General features: G+C 45.8%; 1 protein-coding gene across 2 annotated transcripts in view; it reads left to right on the plus strand.

Annotated features, from left to right (window-relative positions):
• The window catches only part of RAD23A (RAD23 homolog A, nucleotide excision repair protein), a 1,075,282-nt gene that overhangs the window by 747,327 nt on the left and 321,372 nt on the right, over positions 1-6,583 (plus strand). The window lies entirely within an intron of this gene.

Raw genomic sequence — 6,583 nt, forward strand, 5'->3', positions numbered from 1 at the left:
CTGTGAAATCTTTTGCTGTAATCATGAAATAGGATAGCCTTCGTGTTAAAATTGTGCCAACATAAAACTGAAGCCGATTTAGTTTTCCGCTGTTCAAGAGAAAATGCTCATAAGCATTGTGCAGATGTTCTTCGTGTTTCACTGTTGCTTTCATTACATTTTGGGTAATCCTGCTGGCAGGTTGCCCTCAGTCGGCCTGAATTCCAAAGTCCTGGGTCCTGCATCTGCTGCTGTCGCCCCTTCCCTGATGTCAGGTCGTCAGGGGTATAAAAGAAGCAGCCGACACCATTTGCTTTAGTCTTTCTTGCCGCATGGTGCCCGAAGCAGAAGCTGTTCGCAAGTGCCGGTCAGCCGACTCCTGAGATTTTCGTGTTTGAGTTTCAGATCCGAAGTCTTCAATAAAGCTAAGTACCCCATTGGGGAAACATTTTTCTTGCTCCAGACCGGTGTCAGAAAAAGTAAATAATTGTATTTCTTGTGGAAAGCAAATATCTCATAAGGATTTTCATTCTTACTGTATTCCTTGGCTAGGCCCAGATCACGACGTTTCTAGTTGTCGGTTTTGTGCTAGATTTAACCAATGCACTATTAAGCATTGGTATGATTTTGCTTTAAACTATTCTGGATGCCGGTTTAATTATCCAGAAATGTTGTCTGATAGCCATCCAGCTACCGGAGTTCACAAAAAAACGCAAAGAAAAGGAGAGAGAGAGACAACCGAGGCCCAAAACCGACGACAAAACTTCTCCTAAGCCTGTCGCCGGTTCTCAGTGAGGCGCTTTAGCAGCCCCTGACGCCCGCTACTTTAGAGTCGCAGGCCACTACTGACTCCCACGTGGAGTTGGCCATGCCGCTGGAAACTCAAGGTATTGGAGCCTCGGATACTATCCCTTCAGATGGGTCCAGAGCCACTGAGCAGGCACCTAAACATCTTTACATTAAACCAACTTCAGCTTCAAAGGCAAAGACTAAAGCACCTTCTAAAGCAAAGAAACAAACTCAAGAGCAACGTGGTCAGGCCTCTATGCCCAAAAAACAGATGCTCATAATGGCCGAAGACTTGATTACCTTGATCCGGGGTTCCCATCCCCCTCCTGATAAGAGGCCTAGGCAAGAGACTGACTATGAATCTTCAGATCAGGTTTCCATTTCTTCTGATTCCTCTTCTGAACAGGAATATCCTCTTCCCCCCTATGAGGATTCTGATGCTGAAGAATCTATTCCTTCAGCTTCTCCTCCAGAGGACTATTCTTTTGGGAATACCTTGCATACCACGAGGGAGCATTTCCACTGGGAGAGCCAAGATTTTTCAGAATCTTAAAAGAGGCTCAGGGATTTCCTTTTACTACCTCAACACAGGCCACTAGCCATTCCACCTGTGTTAGACATTGTAGATGTGTTTTCGGAGTCTAGTCTTACCCTGACTCCTTACCTCCAGCTCCTGTTAAGCCTGACAGATATTACAGGGTTCCTGACTCTCATAAATTCCTTTTTAAAAACCCTGCTGCAGACCCATAAACTATTTCTCAGGGTCCCAAAGGAGTTATGGCTTCCGCTGCAAAAATCCCTACTCCCTCTGACAGAGATTCTAGGTCACTGGATAGATGGGGAAATGCACATCTGCTACCTTGGCTGTAAGGGCCTTAAACTGTCAGTTTCATATGCTCAAATATCAGCAACATGTCATGGCATTGCATAAACAGAAAATGTTGTTAAACTCAATGTGCAAAAAACAAGGAAATGCAGGATTTATTGCATGCAGCTGAACAAGTTGGAAAGCACACTTTGCAGTGTGGTTTTGATTATTTGGAGGCCTCCTGCAGGGCCACAGTTATGGGCTCTGTAATTAGGAGGCATGCTTGGTTAAAGGAACAAAATCTGCCTGATCATGTCAGAGTTAAATTATTAGATGCACCTTTACAGCATGATACTTTGTTTGGTGTTAAGGCAGAAGAGGTGTTAAAGAAAATGGAGGACAAAGCTAATCTATGCAAACGGTCAAAGATTTTTTACAAATACAGCCACCTAGGTTTAGTAGACACTGGCCAACAAAGAATTGGTCCTTTCCTGTGTCAGACAGACCTCATAGGGGCAGATCCAGACACCCTAGAGGCAGATCCCAGGTGCAAGGTTCATACAGGTCAAAACAATGGGGTGCTTCTACCTCCAAAGTTGGAGAAGACAAATCACAACCATAGAGGAAACAGTCCCAATGACTTCCCCCTGCCTGCACCAAGCACTTATCTTCTGGCAGCACCCTTAGGGGGAAAATTAGCACTTTTTTCTCGAAATTGGCACATTATAACCCAGGACAAAATGGGTCCTAAATATCGTGTCACAAGGCTACAGGTTCCATTTCCATACCCTTCCAAAGGCAAACAGCTGGCCAGACCTGCCAAAAAATCAATGGGCAGAGGCACAAAAACAAGTCTCATCCCTCATGGACATGGAAGCCATTCAACAAGTACCAGAACAAGCGCAGGGACAAGGATTTTACTCTACTGATGTTCGTGTTTCACTGTTGCAGTCATTAAACTTGGGTTATCCTGCTGGCAGGCTACCCGCAGTCGGCCAGAATTCCAAAGTCTAGGTCCGGCGTCGGTTGCTGTCACCTCTTCCCTGACGTCCGTACGCCAGGGGGTATAAAAGATGCAGCTGACGCCATTTTCTTCAGTCTTTCTTGCTGCGCGGTGCCCAAAGCAAAAGCAGTTCGCAAGTGCCGGTCGGCCGACTCCTGAGATTTTCGAAATTGATTTTCAGAACCGAAGTCTTTAGTAAAGCTAAGTACCCCATTGGGGAAACTTAGTACCCCATTGGGGAAACTTTTTCTTGCTCCAGACCGATGTCAGTAAAAGTTAGAAGGCATGCTTTGTTGAAAGAACAAAGTTTACCTGATCATGTTAAAGTAAAATTATTGGATGCTCCACTACAGCATGATACTTTGTTTGGTGTTAAGGCAGAAGAGGTGTTAAATAAAATGGAGGATAAAACAAAGTCAATGCAGACGGTTCAGCCACCTAGATTTAGCAGAAACTGCCCTTCTAAAATTGGTCCTTTCCGGCGGCAGACAGACCACAAAGAGGCAGATCTCAGCCCCAAGGCTCATACGGACCTAAACAATGGGGTGCTTTAGCCCCCAAAGGAGGAGAAGACAAATCACAACCTTATAGGAAACGGTCCCAATGACTTCCCTCTACAAATGCCAAGCACTTACCTTTTGACCGCACTCTTAGGGGGAAAGCTAGCACTTTTCTCACAAAATTGGCACATGATCACCCAGGACAAATGGGTACTGAATATTGTTTCTCAGGGTTACAGGTTCCACTTTCACACCCTTCCAAAATCAAAAGGTATGCCACACCTCCACAAAACCAATGGGCAGAGGCACAAAAACAAATTTCTGCTCTCATGGACATGAGAGCTATTCAAAGAGTACCACAGCAAGAACAGGGACAAGGATTTTACTCAAGACTTTTCCTGGTACTCAGAAAGGACAAAGCCTGGAGACCAATACTGGACCTGTCAATCCTAAATACTTTCCTAGATATTCCGAAATTCAAAATGTTAACACTTTCTACCCATGCTGGGCAAGAAGACTTGGCTAGTTACTTTGGTCCTCAAGGATGGCATACCTGCATCTCCCAATCAGACAATTTTGCAGAAGATACCTCAGATTCATAGCTGGCTCAATGCATTACCAATTCTCTGCACTGCCCTTTGGCTTATCTACTGCGCCCAGGGTCTTCACAAAATGCCTGGCACCAGTAATTGGATTCTGCAGACAAAAAGGAATTCAAATATATCCCTACTTGGATGACTGTCTTATTCAAGCAGAGCAAGGACACACAAAGCATCTGGCGTTTGTAAAAAGATTACTAATTTGCCTAGGGTACACAGTAAACGAAAAGAAGGCAAAATTAGTGCCCTCCCAAGAGATAATATTCCTGAGTGCAAGCTTAAATACAACTGCCCAGATGGCTTATCTCATGCCAGACAAGCAAAGGCAACTGACTCATTACTTTCAGATGATGGTAAGATAGACCCAGCTCCCTGCAAGAAAAATTCTGCAGGCTCTGGGCTTCATGGCATCCTGCATTCTACTAATTCCATATGCAAGACTGTATATGAGGAAACTACAGTGGTATCTAAAAAGTGTTTGGACTCAACATTGCCACAGCCTGGAAACAATAATAACTCTTATTCGCTGCCTACAACAGGAGTTTCGATGGTGGGCACTGGCCTGTCACCACAACAAGGGACAGCCTTTCACCTTACCCACAGCCAGGCAGACAATAACAGATGCATCGGATTATGCCTGGGGAGCACACACAGCAGGAAAATGTATTCAGGGCACGTGGCCCAAGGAACAAATGCATCTTCACATCAATCAAAAAGAGATGCTAGCCGTACAGCATGCCCTGACAGCCTTCAAGGATCTACTACATCCAGGACAACTATTACTAAAGACGGACAATACCACAGTTATGTGGTACATAACAAGCAACGGGGCACACATTCCTACCCCCTCTGCAGGCAAGCCATGACTTTGTGGAACACAGCACTGACCTTTCAAGTACATCTGCAGGCACAATTCCTGCCAGGAAAGAAAAATACTCTGGCAGACGAACTAAGCAGAAATCTCATGGATCCTTACAAATGGAAACTAAATCCACAGGTCTTCAGCATAACAAGGAAATGGGTACACCCAGACATAGATCTTTTTGCCTCCCCTCACAACTGCCAACTACAGAGATTCTGCACAAAAACGTATCGCTCACAAGCAGGGAAAGTGGATGCTCTGTCCTTCAGCTGGAAAACACTGACAGTTTATGTTTTTCCTCCACTGCCTCTTCTTCCCAAGGTGCTCCTAAAAGAGAAGCCAAAAATGATTCTGATCGCCTCAGACTGGCCACGCCAGCACTGGTACCCAATCCTAAAGAGCTTGTCTCAAGGCCCAGCCTGGCCTTTATCTCAAATTCCTCATCTTCTGACTCAACAAAACAATCAGATTCTGCACAGTCAACTCAGAACCTTAAATCTGGCTGCATGGCAGATACTATAGCCACTCTGACCACACCTCTCTCTAAAGCTGTTATGGATGTCATTTTAGAAGCCAGGAGGCCCAGCACTAGGAAATTTTATGCATAAAAATGGAAGAGATTCTGTGCTTTGGAACCAGGCACAAGGACTCGAACCACTTGTTCCAAATATACCTCAGATTTTGCAATACTTTACTGAGATGCTGGACAAAGGCCTATCCTCATCAATTAAGATCCATACCTCTGCCATTTCAGCTCATTACAATACGGAACATCCTATTTTCTCTCATCTACCACTAAGACAGTACCACAGAGGAGCAAAAAACATGAGACCCCCAAGGAGAGCACCGATGTCCTTCAAGGATGCATCTGCAGTCCTTACAAATGGGTTGTCCTGTCGTCAGGCAGCCCTTCGGTCGGCCGGATTCCAAAGTCTGGGTCTGGCCTCGGCTGGTGTCGCACTTCACCCGACGTCATAGCTGCAGTTCTTCGGGTATAAAGGCATCAGCCGATGCCATTTTCCCCAGTCTTTCTTGCCGCGTGGCGCCCAAGCAGAAGCTGTTCGCAAGTGCCGGTCGGTCAGAACCAGAGATTACTACTACCGAATACTTCTACTACCGAAGACTTCTAAAAGCTAAGGACCCCGTTGGGGACTCTTTCTTGCCTCAGCCGATGTCAGAAAAAGTGAATAACTGTTTAACTTGTGGGAAACAAATACCTCATAAAGATTTCCACTCTTACTGCTTACCTTGTTTAGGCCCAGACCACGACGTAGCAGCTTGTCTAGCCTGTGCTTCTTTTAACCGGCGGACGCTTAGACGTCAGTCGGAATTTGCTGAGGAGTTTTTCGGCTCTGCTTTTGCTTACATTATGCCGTCGGATCCTCCGACTACGCAAATATCTAAAAAGCGCAAGGAAAAGGACCGACACTCGCGGTCCGCGGTTTCGGCCGAAACCACGGTTAAGCCAACCGCTAGTGTCTCGGTTTCGGCTGAAACCGAGCTCGCGGTTCTTCCTTCAGCAGAAAGCTTATCTTCTACCGAGGCCTCATCCAACCTGATGGAATCGGCTATTGAAATCCCACCTGCTCTCCCAGGTTCCCAGGATTTATCTGATACTATCCCCTTGGATATTTCAACCCCTGCACGTGGAGCTGCTAGGCCTCCAGCAACCATGTCTATTAAGGCCTTTGCCAGGGCTAAAGCAGCTAAATCTACCAAAACTATGCCTGCTAAGACCCCCTCTCACAGGCCTAGCCAGTTTCTACAGATGACTCCTCTGATTCAGATAATTCAAACCCTCCAGAGGGCCCTTTCTCCCCTTATGAAGACTCTGATGCTGAAGAGTCCATTCCTTCTGCCTCTCCGCCTGAGGAATTTTCCTTTGGGGAAACCTTACATGCTATGAGGGAACATTTCCAGTGGCAGGGCCAGGATTTTTCAGACTCTAGAAAAAGGCTTAGAACCTTTCTGCATTTACCACAGCATAGGCCTTTAGCCATCCCTCCAGTTCTTACTTTTTGCTTTAGGAAAAAGCCTGAACTT

The sequence above is a fragment of the Protopterus annectens genome, chromosome 9.part0, assembly GCF_019279795.1.
Source record: "Protopterus annectens isolate FY-2018-M chromosome 9.part0, PAN1.0, whole genome shotgun sequence".
NCBI lineage: Eukaryota > Metazoa > Chordata > Ceratodontiformes > Protopteridae > Protopterus > Protopterus annectens.